Source organism: Zonotrichia albicollis, chromosome 2 (assembly GCF_047830755.1).
Source record: "Zonotrichia albicollis isolate bZonAlb1 chromosome 2, bZonAlb1.hap1, whole genome shotgun sequence".
In the NCBI taxonomy this organism is placed as follows: Eukaryota; Metazoa; Chordata; class Aves; order Passeriformes; family Passerellidae; genus Zonotrichia; species Zonotrichia albicollis.
In genome coordinates, this window is record NC_133820.1 from 64,372,087 (window position 1) to 64,392,603 (window position 20,517).

At 41.7% G+C, this 20,517-nt stretch overlaps 1 protein-coding gene across 4 annotated transcripts in view; it reads right to left on the reverse strand.

The window, feature by feature from the left end:
• TRPC4 (transient receptor potential cation channel subfamily C member 4) overlaps positions 1–18,456 on the reverse strand; it is a 134,220-nt gene extending 115,764 nt beyond the window's left edge. For 2 of the 4 annotated variants that reach the window (XM_074535375.1, XM_074535372.1), the window contains exon 1: positions 17,464–17,838. The gene's annotated coding sequence lies outside the window, so the exon portion shown is untranslated. Of the gene's footprint in view, positions 1–17,463; positions 17,839–18,166 lie in introns of those variants that run through there. The other 2 variants (XM_074535374.1, XM_074535373.1) reach the window with 2 other exon arrangements.
• Between the last annotated feature and the right edge of the window lie 2,061 nt (positions 18,457–20,517).

Below are 20,517 nucleotides of genomic sequence, written 5' to 3' on the forward strand. Positions count from 1 at the left end.
GCTTTGTTCCTTCATTAGACACACTTGTAGCAGTACTAATGAAGCAGAGAGGTCTGTTTAGTCTGGCTGATAGGAATTCTCTTTTCCCCTGTTTCTTTATGACTCACTCTTGATTCTAATGCACAAGCTAATAACTTATATTGATAATCCAAAATATATGTGCAAATATTTTTTCATCCCAAGCAGCCTCAAAATGAAAAAATGCTTACTTTTAATTTTACGCCAATGAATAACTAAAAATTTTTAATGTATATTTCTTTATTCATGTTCATAAAACTAGGTAAGATGTAACTAATCACTGACTGATCCCTCTGTTATAATGCGCTTTTATTAATAATAACTATGTCATTAGAAAATGTAATTCTTCAGGGTAAACAACATTTGCTTTGGACCATAGCAGGTGGGTACAATGGCATCAAGAAAAACAGGAAGAGACTGATTAATCAGAACTGAGACCTTTTAATTGGAGAGACATTAGGATGCAATGTAAGAAATGCAGGTCTTGAAGTAGCATAATGGGTTTAGGGGAGCTAAGCCTTGGGCTGTAGTGGGTTTGCATGACAAGATTTCATGGGGGTGAGGGGAAACCTCTGGGGTTGCTTCTGTGAGAAGCTGTGAGAAGCTTCCCCCATGCCCAACAGAGCCAGGGCCAGCCAGTCCCAAACGGACCCACTGCTGGCCAGGGCCAAGCCCATCAGTGAGTGGCAACATCTCTGAGAGAATATATTTAGGGAGAGGAAGAATGGCTGCACCACAGCAGCTGGACAACCTGTGAGAAGCACAACCCTGCAGGCACCAAGGTCAGTGGAGTGGGAGGAGATACTCCCAAGGGCTGGATCAGAGATGCCCCTGCAGCCAGTGGTGCAGACCATGGTGAAGCAGCTGTGCTCCACAACCCTGGGAGGTCCATCAGGGTGCAAGAGATCCACCCTGGAGAAGACCCACAGGCGGGTGGGTGGATGTGCCCACCCTGGGGGAAGCCTGCGCTGGAGCAGGTTTCCAGGCAGGACTTGTGACCCTGCGAGGGACCCACACTGGAGCAGCCCTTTCCTGTAGGACTGCACCCCATGGAAGGGACCCGTGCTGGGGTAGCACATGAAGGACTGCAGCCTGGGTAAGGACACAAGTGAGCCAATGCAGGCTGAGTCCTTTTCTGTCTGAAAGAGTAATGCTAATGTGTCACATCCCAAGGGTTTGCAAAGTTGTCAGAGGGTGTGATCTATGTCAGTAAGATCAAGATGCTGAGCACTGCTGGAATCAAGTGAGTATTTCAATCCCATATAAAAACATATCATGAGCAGAATAAGCTTCTCAGTGCAGTTGCTGAGCAAAGAACCCAGAAACATGACAAAATGAGAAACACAAAGTGGTGCTCAGTTCAGATTATACAGTGACATGAGGTACAGACTTTGTGGCAATTCTGAACTACAAGATTATCACCTCTAATGCTCTGTCACAGAGAAACACGACAGAATCAAATTATTTTTGTATTGTTTGTAATTAAAAATCCATTATAGTACAGTGAAACACCTTCAAGTTTAATAGTTCCTCAAAGTTTGGAAATGTCTTGACCATGGGCTTTCTGCCTACTCAGGCTTGCCTCCACTTTGGCTGCTCATATACAATAACAAAGATAACACCTTTCAGTGCTAAGGAATTGACATCACCTTTTGGCATGAGCTTTCAAATATTACTCTGGTGAAAATGAGAACTGTACAAGTCATGGCTGGGTTATGCTTCTGTCACTGCCAGCTCAGGGGAACCTGATTATAAATACATAACTATAAATAGTAAATTTTCAGATAGATGTTAAAAAAATGAAATTAAATGATGACTCCTTTTCCCAACAGACAAACTGGAAATACAACTAAATAGTTAACCTTTTGCTAAAGAATCTCTTGATTTATTTTCTGTGGATGTCTTGAAGAGAAACATGTGCACTTAAATTATAAACTTCAAGTCTGAAGAAAAAGAGGGATTTTTACTTTTTGATATGTGTAATTAGAGTGAGAAAGAAAGAAAAGAACAGTGGATTCTGCATGGCTCAGTGAGTAGTCTCCCAACTCTTATTTTCAGTATTATACGACTCAGTAAATTCCTATTCTCTTAAATTCTACAGTTCCACAGCCTGAGATACATTTTTAACAAACTCAGAACAACAAGTTCAGCTGGGCAGAGACTGTGAAAATCCAAGTGAATAACAAAAGTTCTTCCACAATTTCCATTAGATCCATATGCAACAGTGAGTAATAAGCAGAATTTTAACACATGTACAGGAACTAAAGGATTGATTACTAGCATTAGCAAGCATTTCTACAAGGTAATTGTTCAGGTTTTGCAGCACTGTTTGATCTTCATTTCAATTAGCAGAATAGAAATTATGCTCCCAGCATTGAAAGACACTGACATAAACAAAACACAAGATATTTTATAAATCTTCCTTTCTTGTCTATGCATAAATGAGTTATAACTAGTTAACATGCCTCAGCTACCTCTGCCAAGTTGGCTTCAGGAAGAGAGAGTACTCTGTAACTCTTATTTTATAAAAAGGGACAAGACAAACACTTTGGAGTCATGGTTCCCAAAAGCTGAGATGAATTTTCTCTAATCACCATGCCCATTTCCTGTCAAGCAGAATTTGCTTCACTCATACTAATGCAAATGTGTGTCTGTAGTTTCAGGGTGGCATACAGGATTGAACGTGCACTTCTAGGCTCCTTATCTCAAAAAAAGGAGCCAGTAGTACTGGAAAACCTTCAGACAAGAGCAGCAGAATGATTAAATCTCCAGAAGACCTTCCAGAAGCAGAATGACTAAATAAGGTGCAAATCTTCACTCTGTGAAAGGAGAACAGATGGAAGATGTAATGCAGGTCTGTGTAATTATTGGTGTCAAGAAAAGGACAGACATGGATTATTTGTTCATTGGCTTTTCAGGTATGAAATCCAGAAGCAATCAGACAGGCAATAAGAGTCAGGTTCAAGTAAAAGTAAGAGCTGATGAGACTTCAAGCTACTACTTGAGGAATTCATTGCTGAAAGATTGTGAAGATGCTAAAATATTCTGTGGGCTACATAGAAGATTGCATGACTTGGTGAAACGGAAACCCACAGAGGATCAAAAAACACAGAGAAACTGTTTTTTGGCAAAGAAAGGCTCTGCTGAGTCCTACAGCAAGTGAAGGTACTCTGTTGCTGTACTTCTGTCTATAGATACACTTTTTTGCCACTGTTAAACACATGCTACAGGGCTTAAAGAAATCTAGATGCAGGCAGTAAGACTGTGGCTATATTCAAATGAGTTGAAAAAATTTCCCAAAACATCAACACAGCTTATTTTCTTCATTTAAGTTATTATCTTCCAGACTGTAATCCACTACCGTTTACAAGTTCATTGTACTACTCCGCACAAGTAATGGGATTTACATATCTGATACTCAGGAAATCAACACATTTTCAAGAGGAAGTACCAACACAATTTTTACAGAAAAATACACCAATTATCAAGATCATTTGACACTTCAAATGGTAGTCTTTCACTTTCAATTGATTTTATTTGGAGAAAAAAAAAATAAGAAGATTGTTTTCATTGCCAAGCTCCATGTATTTGTTCCAGTACAGTATATTCATTTTCAGGGATCTGTTCCAACTCTTCCTTTGTTTGGAGTCTCTCCCACTTGACTGCCAAGACACCGTGTAGCTCTTGGTCTGTGTCACTTCTTATTCAACAGCTAGAGAAAATTAAATACCCTTAAGAATCTTATACCACCCAAATACATGAGTCATTTGATTCTAAAAAGCTGCCAGGGCTGCTACAGTTCAGCAATTACATCCACAATACTACATAGCTGACTGTTGGTGTCACTCAGATAGTGTTATTTAAGGCTCCAGTGGTATTATCATACTTTGTTTTCTCTGTGCTTTCCCAGGAAATTTTAAGCACATTATCATGTCCCCTTTGATTTCTTTCTAGTGAAGTCTCCAAAATGGTATATGGTAAAATGTTCCATCCTCTACTGCCAACAGCCCAGCAAGGCAGTTTGTCCCACCACTCAGTGTCTCTCAATCCTGACTGTTGCTAAAATATCAAAGGCATTACAACTGTTCAGTAGTTTAAGTAATAACACAGCTGAAGTCAGTGGCAAAGCAAACTTTGACTTAGCTAGGTAGGCTGGGGTTGAAGAAATGATAAATAAGTTAATTACTATAGGATTTCTGTTTAAATGTGCCTGATACTATAGGTCAGAAAGCAATGGAGAGTTAGCACATGTAGAAGTACAACAGTACTGCTACACTACAGGTGCAATAGCTATACTTACTGTATAGCCTAAAAACTGCTGTTTCCAAATTACTAGTACCTCTTTCACTAACTGGCATTAGGAAATGACAGATAAAGTGATTTTTGTACCTTTTTGAGTCACTGTGATAGAGGTTTACTGTACTATTCACTCTTAAATCTTCTATTTGTAGTGATCCCTTCCTCCTTCAGCAAACAGTTTTATCTACTCCAAAAACCTCTTGGAAATCTTTCCAGTACTCTTCTATTCCCAGGTGTACTTCCTCCTACTCTGTGTGTTTTACTTGAACAGTTTCTTAATTTTTTGTAATTAAACAGCTGTTAAACCCTCTTTCAAACAGGTGTTAATTACTATTGCTTTCTGATCGCATCTCTAATCCAGTTTATATCTTTAATCCTGTCGCAACATCTTTCCTTTTTCTAATATTTTTAAAATTAAAAAATCATATCTATCTTGAAATAGATATTATGGATATGTTCTCTCCTTGGTTTTAGCATTACAGCAAAATTGCAGTCATGTTTTGGACCACTACTGAAATCCCATAAGGTGAGAGAGGAAAATGGGAAAGATGAGGGTTTCAGTTGCTACAATTTTTGAAGCTTCAGCCCGCTAATTAGGAACAGATCCATTGTGAGTAGTCCAGAGATAATAAAGTATGATGAATTGGGATCTTTTGCTTTATAAATGGCTTTCAGAGGTTGTTACTGTCTCTTGTATACTTGAATAAAGTTATTTACCTGAAGAAGATTATTCAGTTTATTTGTACTGGCATTTGAGGCTTAGACATCTGGAGAAGAAACCCCAATTCCCTCAGGTTTGTCTATCATCCACCACTAGGACACACCTTGTACAGTTTAGAAGGTTTTGTACAGCACAGAAAATAATTATGATTAGTAAAATTGAATATATGATTATAAAATAACAAAGAGATAAGCACCAGGCTGTTAAAGGCAAGAACTATGAAAACTTATCTGTGAAAATCCAACACCCAAGCAATGAAGACATGAGCTGCTTTATGGACCTTAGCAAACATGAGTGTGGACTTTATTTGCTCTTCAGAGCAGCTGCTACTGGTTTCACTTAAGCTTGGAAATCTAGTTTGTGTGCAGCTTTTGGCCATCTTCATTTCTGACCTGGCAGTCCACGTCAAATCCTTACATTTCATTAATTTTGTCTTGGTAGCACTTAGCACTTACCCTTGATTGATCAAGGAATTTTCCAGTTCTACTCCATAAGTTAGCAGCTAGCACTGAAAGGAACTGGATAAATTATCTGCAGATGACAGATAACAATAATCAATGACTCAGAAGAAATTCAACTTTTCTGTGTGACAGTTCTGAAAACTTTAAAATATTCTTTTAAATGCATGAGATCTAGAACTGAAAAGTAACTTCTTTGGACCAGTTAGTGACTAACTCAAACCTGGTTACCTACAGAAGTCTAACAGATTGGCTGGCTTTGATCTCTCCAGTACTTTTACACTCAGCCACCCTGTGCAGCTGCTTCATAGGTCCAGGCAAAAAAAAGAGGGCAACTTACTCAGTGTTTTGTAGACAGGCAGAGATGATCAAGAGGTTTAAGACAAAAAAGATGGAATCTTGGTTACGTGTTTCCTGGTTTTATCAACAAAAGAGGTTCTTCAGGGATTTCAAGTTACTATTTTCCTGAATAAATCAACAACGACCATATACAGGTGAATGTCCCAGGGCAACTAAAACTGTCAGGCCAGGATGCCATTTTCAACCTTGGGTTAAAAGATATCCACTGCTTACCCTGAAACCTCCTTTTTCACTGTGATGGTATCCTTCTCCTCTATCCTCACAATGGTTCTTGCACTCAGATGAGGAGATCACAAAACACAGCCTTCTGCCACTGTACTGACTCCCTGTGAAACATAAAGCAGGATCCTGAGGGATCACCTCACAGAATCATAAAAAAATTTGGGTTGGAAGAGATATCAAAGATTGGGCATACACAGCTTCTCTGGGCTACGTTTTGGTTTTTTTTAATATTATGCACACTTTGGTCTTCACACTCAAAAGCAGGTTTCTAAGGAGGTCTAGAAACCGTGGAGCACAAATGTATTCTGCCTCATTTCAGATGCTTTCCCTGCCATGTGCAGTTCACCTAAGGATCAGTTTAAAATGTTATTGTTAGACTTTCATTAATCTGATTAATAGACTGCTGTGCTTTTAATTGCATGAGTTATAACTTGTACATAAAAGTGTACCAAAAAAATTCCTTCTGGGTAATAAACAAAATGAAAGATAACAGATTAGTCCTAGTTGAGCTGTATTTGCTACCAGACTTGAGAAAAAAAATCCTTTATAGGAGCTATAAAGCTAATCCTTTATAGGTGTCTAAGTTTGCATAGTGTCAGAGCTGTCAGCTCCACCAACAGAAGTCACTGGCTTTTAAGAAGCCTCCACTTCCTAGGAGTCTCTAAATTCCCAAGAAAAGTAACTGCCTCTGAACTTTCCATGTCCTGGTAGGTTGCCATTAAGTTAAGAGCTCGTTTCTGTTTGGGGTGGCAAAGAAGCCATACTTGGCCAAGAGCTGGACTCAGTTTTTAAATCTTATGAACAAGTGCAGAGAGATAAATACTCCCAGGCAACGAGATACTGATATAACTCTGTGTGTGCTCACACAAGACACACACTTTAATAGGCTATATTAGGCTGTATCAGGCTATATTCCTGAACTCTGGGTAGCTCTTCTCTTCCAGTCACCAGAGCAAATATTAACTTTTCATGTGTGTCAGATACACAGCGCACATAAATATTTTCTCTACATGTAAATATACATGTGTTCTTCTCTTATGTGTGTGTATAAAATTCTATATGCATATACATACAAAACTGTAAAGATCCATAAATGTGAATATTTTGGCAGAGAATACAATTGGAGCATCCATAATCTTGGAAATCATTCCATCATAATACAAAGTCTGGTTTCATAGTTGACATAAGTAGATAAAACGTTAAACCCATGTTACCTTATGTTCAGTGAAATCTATGGGATTCACTGGAGGTATGAATAACAGCTTGAATATAATGAATATATAACTGCACACTAGAGTTCTGCTTATTGTAGAGACTTCCAAGACTGATATTTTTTCATTTTATGAGCTCTAGCCTTGAAACAGAAATAGGTTTTTGGCAATTCTATAAAATCCTGTTCAGAATGGCTCCTGAATGTTTTACAAAAGATTAAAAAATAAGTTTGGTTTAAAAATTGTACGTGTCATTTCCTACTTGATTTTCACTCCTAAAGTCAATTTCCCAGCAACGGAAAGATTCAGGAATTCTTATAATCAGACACAGTGAGATTTTAGATGTTGTCAAGTACAGAAGTATATTTAAAACAAAGATTCACTGCCTCCCTCCATCAATATTCTATATATATGAGTCTCTAAACTACAACAGAAAAATGTATTTAGACAGAGAATGGAGAAAATTTGATATTACACAGGACAGATGCTGACTGCAACCATGGCAATAATTACAAACAGATTAATGTTTCAGGACAACATATTTTTCTAAAATACTCAACAATGAAAAGATTTTGGATTAGATTCTCCACAACTTGTAATTGCATTGACTGCATTAGAGTGGAAAAGTAAACACAATGTATTTTTCATAAACTCCTAAATTATTGAGAAGAAACAAGAAGCTGCCAGAGCACTATAATTCTCTTGAAACTAATGGGACAAATTTTCCAAAATTACATCATCTTTACATATGTAGGATTGATGAGAAGGCAAATTATTTTATTTTGTATTTTGTAAAATTTCACATAAGAGTGGTGCAATTTCAAATTACTTTGACCATTACCACCATCCTAAATTCACTTATGATCTTAGTATTTCCCTAAGACCAAAGAGCACACATAGTTGCTATGTCCAACAAATAAGTGCAAAAATAAATGAAAAAGCACAAATCTTTTGGGATTTTAGGAACATTTACAATATGCAAAAGCGGCTGAGAGAGTTTTTGAACACGGCATCTTTGGCTACAAAATTACCTTTTAAATGAGAGCTACTTGTAAAACAAAAGTATGTCACAAAAGGAGTTTTCTCAGGGAGTTATGGCAAAGGAATGGGAGATATTTTGAACAATGAGCTGAATATCTGAACCACAGTCATACTTCCAAGGAAGAATGCAAACACGCAAACTACAAACATATTTGATGTATTTCTAACACTTGAGAAATTGCTAAAGAGATGTTAGTTTGTGCTTTATTGATATTTTTCTTTGTTGTCATATATAAAATGTTCACCTGAACTTTCAAATTGTACTCTTAAATCTGGATTAAGGAAAATGTGAAAATGTCCCATACTGAGAAGAGGAATGAAGCCAATGCTTAACAGGAAGCACTTCTGAAGCTGCTTTCAGTAGAACACCACTTGAATACTTTCTTAAATTAAGGTTAAATCAGAAGGAAGCATCTTATTTTTTAAAATTAAATCCATCATGCTCTGGCCATAAAACTTTGCTATCATGGGTGGTGGATTGGATTAGGTAATTTTTATTGTAGGCTTTGTTTTTCAGCAATGGGTTTAAGTAAAGAGTGTTACAATAACAGTAAGTAGGCAATTCAGTAAGAAAACACTAATGGAGTAAGATGGCTAAAGTGACATGTTTCCCCAGTACAAATGTCAACCAACCCATCATGTTTCCAAAAGAAAATCAAGCCCTTAAAGGTGTCTATTATCTAACTGTCACTGGGAGTATCATGGGGAAGATGAGCATGACCTACTTGAGTGTGCTAATGTCTCTCAAGAGTCATGGTCGTCATCGTCCTTTATTTCCAATTGCTCTGAAATGGCAACACTTACCTTTTGTTTTGAAATGTCAACTTATTTCTATCCTCCTCAAAGTCCCACTCTTGCCCTTGCTAATGTGCCAAATTCAGCAAACCTTGGTTTCAGCAAAAGCCTGGTTGTAGATTGTCACTGAGAAGAATCACTAATCAGCAATGATTCTTTCTGAAAATAAGGATCCTGATATGTGGAGTTTGGGTAGTGCAAGACACTATGTACTAAATTATTTGTTTCTTGGGTGTTAATAGCAATGCCCTGAAGAACTTCAAAGGCTCTGAGGACTAACCAAAGAAAGAGTTCCTTGAACATATCTCATCAGACAGACCGACGGACTCACACACAGGTACTGCTGGCACAAACCTCTCCTCAGAAACAGATGATTGCTTCTTTCCCACAGACCTTGGTGCCATTAAAGCCAAATGAAAACCTCTTCAGTCTCAACCAGAGCTCACCTACAGCTTTGGGACTTAATGTACTGAGCAAGTGAGTTGGAAATCTGAAGTTAATAAGAGACACGGATGAATGCACAGGAGCACATCAATTAAGGCAACATTGGTGAAACCCCCGCTAAGGGTGCTAAGCAAGGAAATACCCTGCTATCAGAGTATACTTCTTTAACAAAATAAAATGACAGAACAGATAGATGACATAAATCCAGACCTAGGCACTGGAGAATCTTTTAAACTATAAAAACCTCTAAAGCTAAATCCTGTCTGCACTTAATCCAAAGGAATTCTTCAGATGGAAAAAAGTCCCCACTTGATCTAAAGCCAGCACAAGCAGTAGCAAAAGGAGGGTGGTTTCTAGGAAGTGAGTGCACAGTGGGGATGAATGAGAAATCCTTCTTTGATCCTAACCCATCCTTACAAAATCCAGCTTGTGCAGTCAAGCTAGTTCAGTCAGTCAGTGCAGCTCTGAGGATGGACTAGTGGCCAAGAACCGAAATACAACCCAGCTCACTGAGCAACCCCTGCTTTCCTCCTCTGTGGGCAAATCATACTGAAAAGAAGGGACTTTCAAACCCCTGTTCAATCTGCTTGGTTTAAGTATCTTGAAAAAAAAAAAAATTTAATACATAAAAAAAAAAGAAAAACAGAAAGAGTTATGTGGAAGTTTAGTTCTACATAAAGACACTGAAGCAAAATAAATGTAATCATCTCAAATCACATCAGTATTTGGTACAACTGGCCTCAGTGCATAAACAAATATGCTCAAATTTATTATCAATAAGTTAAACAACCATGAATAAAATATTTTTATGTAAGTGGACAGACCAAAATATTATTTTGTAATTGCTCTGTAGGAAGCATGATGCCTTCTATGAGAAAATACAAGAGTAGTTACAGACTAGGAGTTAGTGCAAATACCTGCCTATGGCATCAAGTTGAAATATGTGATCTCTGTGTCATAGGTACCAGGTTCCTTAAGAGATTTAAAAAATTAGTGCAACACATTCTTCATATTAGACTTAGGAAACTTTATTAATCATTATGTGACACAACAAAGTACTCCAATTTAAAACATGCAAAAAATAAAGCCGAGACACATATTCACTAAGCCAGGAATCCAAAACACTGACATCCAAGGCTGGTTTGTCATCCCAATTTTCCTTCATTACAAATGGGAAGAAATGCACTCCCTGCAGAGGGCAATTAATTTCCTTCAAGATATGTCATATGAATCACCCTGTGAAGTTACCAAGTTCTTTCTAAAGGCTATACAGACTCAGAGGTCTGATGCTACAGCGTCTAGATGAATTCAAAGACAAACAGTTAGTTACAGCCTTTGGAATGACAGCTTTGTAGCTAAGAGGCTTAAGGCAAATTAGACAACTGTTCCATAGGCAACATGGATTTGGTTTTATTCATGGCCAAAATTCCAGCTGCAGGGTATCTGCTAGCTAGTTAAAGCCACTATAGGGAAAGCTTATGTGGTGTTGCAGGTATAAATGCACTACAGAACACACCACATTTGAAAAACAAATTCACTGTGCCAGAATAAACAAATCCAAGGGATTGACTGCAGCTCTCATAACTTTAAATCATTATTATCAGAAAGGAATGGCCAGTACCTCTCCCAACCTAAAAAATAAAAAGTTGTCAATATAAACAAAACACAAATTGAATATTTCACCTATTTTTCAGTGGAAGATAGGCAGGATATATTCAGTAATCAGTGCTGAAGAGCAGCAGAAGGACTGCTTTTGAAGTGTTTAATAATAATGAGCATTTCCACATGAACATCAGTTAAAATTATTTCATCACTGAGAGATAATTTCTGTATTCAGTGGACTAAGGTACACTGTGGTGCTAGCAATGCTGAGAACATCTGAAGAAAGAATCTGTGCTTGCTTTCCCTTGCTCCACAGATACAATGTGTTCTCTTTGGAAAAGTCACCTTGCTCTTGGAGGAGGCAGGATGTGAGCACCCAGAACTGTGTGTTCCTCCTTTGCAAGGGTCCAGCTGACACTCCCATTTCCCTTGGCAAAACTAGCTGTATTTCAGCTACTCAACCCATCCACAAACTCCTAAAAATTTTGACAACAGACAACAGGATGTTTAAATTATGTTGCAGACATCTGTTATTATGTCAGCATCAATATCAGAAAAGTCAACAGGATCTTAAGATGCCTTAGAAGAAAACAAGTGTCTATTTAATGTCTCCTCTGAAACTGTTTGCTCGTTTGTTTGGGTTTTTGACACCACTAGGGTAAGGTTCATCTTGCCTTACTTCACCTGTGTGAAATCAAACAACAATCAGCAACAACGAATCCCTGATTTCTTTCCACTCAGGTATAAACTGGATGGATCAGTTGCTTATGGGAGGTTTCTGTCTCTCCAGTGACTATACAAAGAACGTAGGTAGTTGGTGTTTACAACTACAATCAAATTTGTGGGACCCAGGTGAAAAAAAAACTCACAGGCCTTCACTGCTAAAATCCCTTTTTAGAGCTTTTCAAAATTTGCTATTAAAATATTTTTGATTGAAATTAGTATATAGAAATGCACTATGAGTAATCTCAAATCAGACACAATATGACCCTCCATCTTCTGCTATAATCATATTGTTCATTCCCTTACTCAAAGGAAGTAAATTGGTCTGGTTTACTTTTTATAATGGAAATGAGAACAGCAAATTAATGCATAGAATACAATACTTATTGGCAAAGATAAATTTAAAGTGTATGAACTTTTAGAAGAAAAGAAGAAAATATCATTTTCACTGAATGTAAATTTGGTACTCTGTCTTCTCAGTCCAGTACTCTCTGCCCTGACATAAAACTGCTAATCAGTTAAAAAACATCTGTATGCTAGGGAGTACTACAGATTTCATCTTCAAATCTTCAGGGTATTCTTCAGGGCACTAGAGAAGGATCACTGGTGAAAGTTTATCCATTAATTTAGCAAACACAGAACAGCATTGATTCTACTAGAACTGCTAACCTAGTACCCTGATGTGAGTGGGTACTTAAATTAAATGATGGTTAGAAGAAGAAGAATGATGGTTAGAAGAAGAATTTGAATTCTCAGTGAATCTCATTGAGAGTCAACTGCAGGAAGGCCCTTGCTGGCAGAATGCCTCCATCTCTCTAGGAGATGTGAGATGTAAGGAGGAGTGAGGCTCTCAGGCCAGGCCAACTTCTCACCATGCATTTTGGGCTGGATACAGAGCTGCATTAATGCCCCATTCATGCTTTATGACCTGGGTTAATAATCACCCCCACTTCTTAACCATCACTGAGAGAGTTTCTGGGTTCTTTGGCAGCAGCTTCCTCTCTATGACAGACATGACAACGAGACACCAGAGCTGAAAAGTGACAAAAATTTTAGTTATTAAGTAGTTATAATTTAAGTAGTTATTAAAGAGAGTTTGCATAAGACTCTTTGTTTTGAAAAATTCTGTGAAAGGAAACTGGATTGCAGAGGTGACAGCTGGCAAACTTCCAGAAGATTTGAGTTCATGCTATTTACAGATTTCATAAAAGTTAGTAAAGCAGCTTGGAGCATGTGCATGTGTATGCACGGTTTTGGGGTTTTTTAAAAAGGTATATTTTAGGCTGATTATAGCAACCATTTATCCTGCATCTACTGACCTCTGTGCTTATTCAACCTTTATGAAGCACTACCACAGCCTGCTCTGCACAGCTGGGATTCAGCAAATCTATCTTAAGAAGGAAGGTTCCTTGTCTTGGCGTTTCCTGCATGGTTAACAAAGGGAGACAGTCACCTGTGGAGGATGCTTGTTCTGTTATAAAAGAGATGACAAAATACAGAGGATGGTTTACTCTCCGCTTCAGCCCTTCTCTTTCCAGGAAAGAGAGACACTCCAGGTTCACCCTGACAGCTGGCAAACAGGTATTCCATGTCAGTTCAGGGTTATCAAATCTAGCCACAACAGCTTAGCCTGCATGTTACAAAATCCCCCCAGGTGCCAGCTCTCAATCAACTGATCCGTGCTTTGCCAGACTGGCTGGCACCTTCTGATACCAGTGTGAAGGTCATGAGGAGCCCAGGACTTCCTTTGTCAGCAGGGTCTTGGGTATGAATGTGGGTACCATAAGTTTTCTGATTCTCTGGGCCAAGGAAGGATATACTTGTGGTCCTTAACACTGGTATCAGAACCACTCCAAAAAAAACAAAACCACATGCAAAGATCTTGTTTATAACAGAAAACCAGCGTATGCTGAGCTAGGACTGGAAGAGCTTAAGGGCACCACCACATGCTCAGGGGCTGTCCATGCACCAGTGGTGGAATGGAGGCCTTTGCCTCCTGAGGAAAGGCTGATTGATCCTCAGAAGTTTCCAATGATTTTTGGAAAGCATCTGTAGAAGAATCCCATAACCTCTTCCCTTGAAAAGCCCAGTGAAAAGTCTTTCTCCATTTACTGTTCCCCTTTCTACCCACTGCAAAATATACCAGATAATACAACATTCCAATGGTTCATCTGGCATGCACAAGTATGTCAGAAGCTTTTGAAATTAATATATCAAGCACATATTCAGTGACCAAGAAATTGCAGAAACTGTCACAGACTTCAGAGATTAGATTGGCTGGTTCATAATCTTAGACAAACGTACAATTCACTCAAATTCAAGGAAGTTCTCCTGTACCACTTCAGCCCATATTTGCTGTAAAAAAAAAGGAACTTTTATCAAAGGTTCTCCTTAGTTTTTGTCTCACATCAGTCAATATGTCGGTTAAACCAAAACAGACATTTGAAGTGAGAAGAAAAACCTCAAATGAAACCAAAATAGCCCACAGCTCCAAGAAAAACATGATATAATAGTGAAGTCATTTATTTGTTACTTTAGTCTCTGTGGCACACTAAAATCCTTTTAATTCCTTTGAAAACTTCACTGTGCAGAGAATTTGTCTTATTTTTAGTTGCTCCTCTTTTGACAGTCTTAAATTCTATTTGACTGAAAGGTAATTCCCCTTTGAAGGACTTCTGCATGCATATCTATTACAGAAAGATTTAATTTGCTCAGTCTTCCCCTGCATTTGTTTAACAAAACGATATTAATTAATATGTATTTAGTCAGGAGAATTTTTTTTTCCAGCAACAAATCAGAGTGGACATGAGGATCCTGGCACCATTGTTGCTGGTGTTACACTGACACTATGCTGTACTAAAACCAGTGTCAGTGCAATAAAGCTTATCCTTCTCAGTGATTCAGGACTTCTAAACCAAATGGTTTCTGGAATTTTGTTTCTTCACAAAACATGGTGATGGAAGATTGATTTACACATAAAGTTTTACCTTCAACCTTCCTTCAGTAATTAAGAACATTATATTTGATAAAGTAACGAGAACATAACCCAACACAACTTAAAACTGAATAGAAAAAGTAATGATAAATCTGACACTCATAAAGCCATTAAATGTCTGAATAGAACAATGCTCCATCTATTTTTACCTGCTTTTTCTTTAAACAGGTTATAACAGAGTCTTTTCTTCCTGCTTCTATTCTGCCTTTCCGTAAGATAAGTTAAGGGGACTTAGTCATCATTTTCAAAATTAATTCAGTCCCTTTTAACACTGACTACCAGCACCACCAGAGGCAAGCACAGATGCCACATAGGATTTTCCTTGTTGGTTTTGCCATCTCACTCCAGTGAATCAAATCCCAGAAAAAGCTGACAGATTAAACAGTGTACTGATATAGACAGGTCTCAGGTCTTTGGAGGAGCAGTCATGCACATTTTTCCTTGTCAATTAAGTCAGGCAACAAACACACATACACAAAAAGGCAAAAGCTAATCCCTTAACTGTTTTTTCTACATGTGTCCTTCAATATATACTCGGTGGTCTCTCCACGCTGAAAAATTGCACGCCCACTGTCACCAAGAGTAGAATCGCATTGGTTAGGACCCAACATTTTCAGTAGATAAGCAAAGCTATCTCAGAAAGATAATCAAATTATACCAGGTCTGTAGTGACCTCAATTTCACTTAAATTTCAGCTAGCAGTATTTGCCTCTAAATAGCATGAGATAAGAAGAAATGGAATTTTTTTCTGGAGCTATTTTAAGGGCAATGACTGCTATACATAGAGTCAGAGTAAGTGGCTGAAGTTAAATTTAAAAGACAGACATATTTTTGTTTTCCTGTTTCCAAATAGAGTCTCATCTGTTCCTAAGTCAGAATAACAGAGGCAAAAAGAGAAAAAAAACACACAGTAAAGAATGCTATCCTCCTGCAAACAAGACCAAGTCCTTTCAGTGTAGAAGGCAACACCAAAGGAAAACCATGTTTGGCTTCAGCTATTTTGATATTGAAGGATAAAGCTTATTTCTGAGTCTTGTATAAAAAGTGGGAGTAAATTCAGGTCTTCCAGAATTTTTGCTATTCTAAAACAGGTCAAAAGCACTCTTACTGGTGCCTGGCTTCCCTAACTGTACACAAAACTATTGCTTAAGTGAATGAGGTTAATTTACGGAAAATTCAGTATGCTTGCACAGAAAGCCTTGCTAAGCTATCCAGGTGTGGGCTGTGAAGCAAGTAACATAAACACTGAAATGTTCCATGTCACTGCAACACAATCAAATTTGAAATTTCAAGCAAAGTGGACTTAAAGGTACTGTGATATTGATATTAAGTGTGTAGAACTTAAACTATGTCCCACTCTGTCTATTCTGCATTCTAAAGAAAATCTCTGTGTGCACTGTTTCTCTAGAACTACTTATTTCTCAGATGAAACCAACATGCATCTCTGTTACCTATACTTTTCTCTTTTTTTTTTGCTTTTGTGGAGCACTCATTCTCTGTAACAAAAACACATCATAGAAGGTGTTTTTATTTACTTCCTCCTGAAAGGTGTTATAATGTTGGAAGAGCCATCTCACAAGTCATGCGTAGAGAAATCTAAAATTCGGTTGCCATGCTAACAGGAAGTCACGCAACTAAGTCCAGTAAAACAAAAGTGCATAAATGACGCTTTCTGGTAAAAATAGAGAAATATTAGATTAACAAGTCTGTAGGTTTTGACAACTGTAGCCACAACTATAGCTGCGTGCCTCGATAGAGTGCTGAATTTTTGTCGGCATTTAAATCTCCAGAGCATCAGCTGCTTCTTCCCAAGAGGACCACAGCTTCTCTCCCATCACCTCAGGCGTCAGGCCCTTGCCGTATAAACCCCACAAGGGGATGAACCCACCAGTCCCTTCCTCTGCTCCAGGAGCCGTCCCATGTCCCACTTCACCCTGCTCAGCTCTGCCGCCTGCACCTTGCCGTTCTCCGGGTCCCTCCTGGGGGCTGGCAGGACCCCCGCTTTCCTTGGAGGGTTCCTGGGGACAGCGCCGGCGCCTAGCGAGCTGCCCTCGGGCAGAGCCGCCACGGGGACACCGCAGCTGGGCCGCCACCGCCGAGGGGACCGGGGACGCTCCGCGGCGCGGCTCCCGCACCCACCCGTGTGCGCGACATGTGAACTCCCGCCCGGTGCTGCTCTCAGCGTCGGCAGCAGCTGCGGGGGCGAGCATGGAGCGAGTGCGGAGCGCGGTGCGGATGCGGAGCCTCCTCCTGCCCCGCGGAGCGGCCCCCGCCGCTCCCTTCGGCCCCCGGGCGCTCCGGGGTGCTGCAGGTGTCACCCAGCGACCGAAGGATGCCACTACCCACGGCAGCGGCTGCCAGGGAAAAATACCTTTATTACATACAAGAGGAAGAAGAGACCCTAATACTCCTCTGGACTATCACCAAGGGCCAAGGGCGGGCACAATCTTGTTAGGCTTCTTGCGTCGGCGCAAAAAGTTACATTAGATACTCATAGGCACTTCTTTTTGCAGAGGGTCAAAAAGGTAATCAAAGGATCAGAAAGAGGACAGGTCAGAGTTGATGAGAACTTACTTGGTTTAGGTGCTTGCGTTGACAGCCGGCATCTTCCGACAGCAGGTTACATTTTCCCATGGAAGTTGTACCCTTTTCAATTCCGTTTGCAAATTAAATCCCTTCAGAACGTGTTTGTTTTGTTTCACTGGCTGCCGTCCATCTCAGGCACTATCCACATTTTTTACTTTATTTTCTCCATATTTGCCAGGCATACAGGCACTCTCGGACGCACGCCACGAGTCAGCGGGTGCCCATCGCCTCCGGCCGGGGGGACCGCGCCTGCCGCCGGGTTCCGCTGCAACAGATGAGAGGCAGGTTCTTCCCCGGTTGCTTAGCGCGGCGTCTCCTTATTCCCCCGGGAAGCCTCATGCCGGCTGCAGAAAGTAACAGCTCCTCCCGGCGCGGCGGTCCCCTCCGGAGCGCGGGCTGCGCGGCGCGGGGAGGGGGGAAAGGCACCCCGATACCGGCGGAAGGAGCGCGGACGGGCACACGCCGGGTCCCCCCGTCCTCGCCGCTGCGCTCTCTCGCAGCCGGCCGCAGGCTGCGCCTCGGCGGGCGCTGTCCCGCCGCCCCCCGCCCGCCTGCCCGCCCGCCCGGCCGCCGCCCCCGCCGCGCCGTGCCCGCGCCGTGCCCGCGCCCCCCTGCGGCCGCGCCGCGCACCGCGCCGGCTCCGCGGGGCTCCGCGCACGCCGAGGCCGCCCCGGGCGCTCCGCGGGCTCACCGGAGGCCGCCCCGGGCACGGGGAGGAGCGAGAAGGCGCCCGCCGGGCGCTGGAGCGGGGCTCGCCGGCCAGCCAAGAACGCGCACCGCTCGGGACCGCTCGGAGGCGGACGCACCGAGGAGCAGCCTCGACTCCGCGGAAAGTTCGCTGTTACATCGCTCGGCATCCGGGAAAGCCCTGAGCCGCTCCATGCAGCCGCGGCGGGGCTCTGTGAGTCCGCCTCCGCGGGGGCCGAGCCCGGCGCGCTCCGAGCCCGAAGCCGAGGTTCGCTCCAGGTAGCTCGCCCGACGCTCCTTCCCGAGGCGCAGCAAAGGCTCTGCCCTGGTTCCGCCACTCGGCGCAGCCTCCAGCCGGGTGGTCCCTGCGCTGCGCCGCCCCACCTCGCCCGGTGCCCCTGGACGTTAACGGGACCGAGCCGCGGCCAAGACTGGTAATAGAGGAGCAGAGGGAATGAGGCTGCTCGACCCCCAGTTCCTCGCTTTACTTTTCCTTTCCATAAAAATTTGTGACAGAACTTAAATGCATGAGCTTAGAAATAGTAGGGAAAAGATACAACGTGCAATACAGAGATGCATAACAGAACATCCATGTCTTTGGACATGTTTGTTTGTTTGTTTGTTTGGGGATAATATAATAATAATACAAAACTACAACAATAGTTATTGTTATTTGCGGTCTGCCTGGACTCAGCCGCGCGTTGGGGTCTGGACACGATGCGCGCAGGGGCCACCTGGCACCATGTGCAGAGCGTGCCGTGCCCGGGCGAACATCCCTCAACTCCGGCTCACTCCTGCCCCCCGGGAGGCTGGTCCCGCCGGGCACCGCGGGGCAGCGTGCCACCGGGTTCGCGCTTTGCCCGTCTCTTTGGATGAATAGCTTCCACTGGGGGCTCCGAGAGAGAAGCGGGGTGAAATAAGCCCAGGGCAGCACCGGGCAGGGCCGAGTCTCAGCGGGGCGTGCAGCGCAGCGCAGGCAGCCCAGCCGCCAGGAGCCCCTTGGCTTCCTGCGCTGCCGGGACGGGAGCTGGATTTCACCTGCCTCCCTGGAGAACACCGAGGAGTGAAGCGCTTGCCAAAGCAGGCAAGCTTGAAAATGTCACCACAGCAAGTGTGAAGGAAATGCCAGCCACAGCACGCACTGTGAGAACGAGCACCAGACCACCAGACCTCCACGGGCAGCAGAGGTGATGCAATTAATCCGCATTAAGCTGTGCAGTGAAAATGCCAGATGGATTCTGCTCTGGGACTTCCACGGTTGCAGCATCAAGTCTCTGTGTCGGACTGCTGTGTGAACCACTGGCACATGTATTTTAGATGTGCCCCAAGTTAGGCACGGCTGGGATTTCAGCAGAAGCATAGTGCCTTTGGGGACCTGGTTGGAAAGCAGCCTCATCCCACTGGGCAGTGTGCAGTGCAGGCAGTACATGTCTCTGCGGGTCTCTATCTAAGACACACCAATGGAAGACGTGAGATCAACTCGTGTCAGTTCAAATACAGATCAAATACCAAAAGCAGCTGCTTGGAAAGCTGAGCCAGTCATTCTAGTAAGCATACATGGATGTATGCAAATGTTTGTGTAGACCCATACATGCATATCCACACAAAGGCAAGGAGAGAGGGCTGGGTAAATAGAGGCACACGTGAGGACCAGAGAGTCTGCAATGGCTGCTCCATCAGATTTCATTGGAGTTGGAAATGTGAGCACATCAAAATGTTATTGGAACATTTGTACCTCTCGTGCAGGCTACCAACAGCACTGGTGCTGCTCTGTGTTGCTACAGATTGGAGGTGTAATCACAGCTTACTTTCAGAGACATTTCCCAGAGCAGAGTGCTTTTTCCCCCATAAATTTCTTTATTAGATCATGAGAAGCCAACTTCTGTTTTGAGTGTAATATTTAATTTTTCACAAGCAAAAACCTCTATAATTAACAGTATTTCCTGTGCCTTTTATGCATATTGTGACATTTCTGCTTTGCAGGGGTGAGCACAACATGGCACTATCAATGTGTTTTACGTTTTCTGGCATTTTACATATCATAACCCATTAGCAGTCTCCTGTGGGTCTTCCCAAGCTTATAATTCCTTATTAAACTAATGTTCAGATGAAATCTCTGTGGTATTCCTCAGATAAGATTTAAGTAAACAGAATTTTACCTCTGTTTCAGGACAGTGGAGTCAAGATCCTTGCAACATTTTGAGTGTATGCTAGTACGTTTTATTCCCAACATGTAGCTAGCTGCCAAATGTTGCTCAGTAGTAACTACTGTGGCCACAAGAGAGAAGTAAAGGGGAAAAATTAAACATTCTGTGAAACCCATGTCATGTATTGAGGTTTTAGGGGTGATAAAAA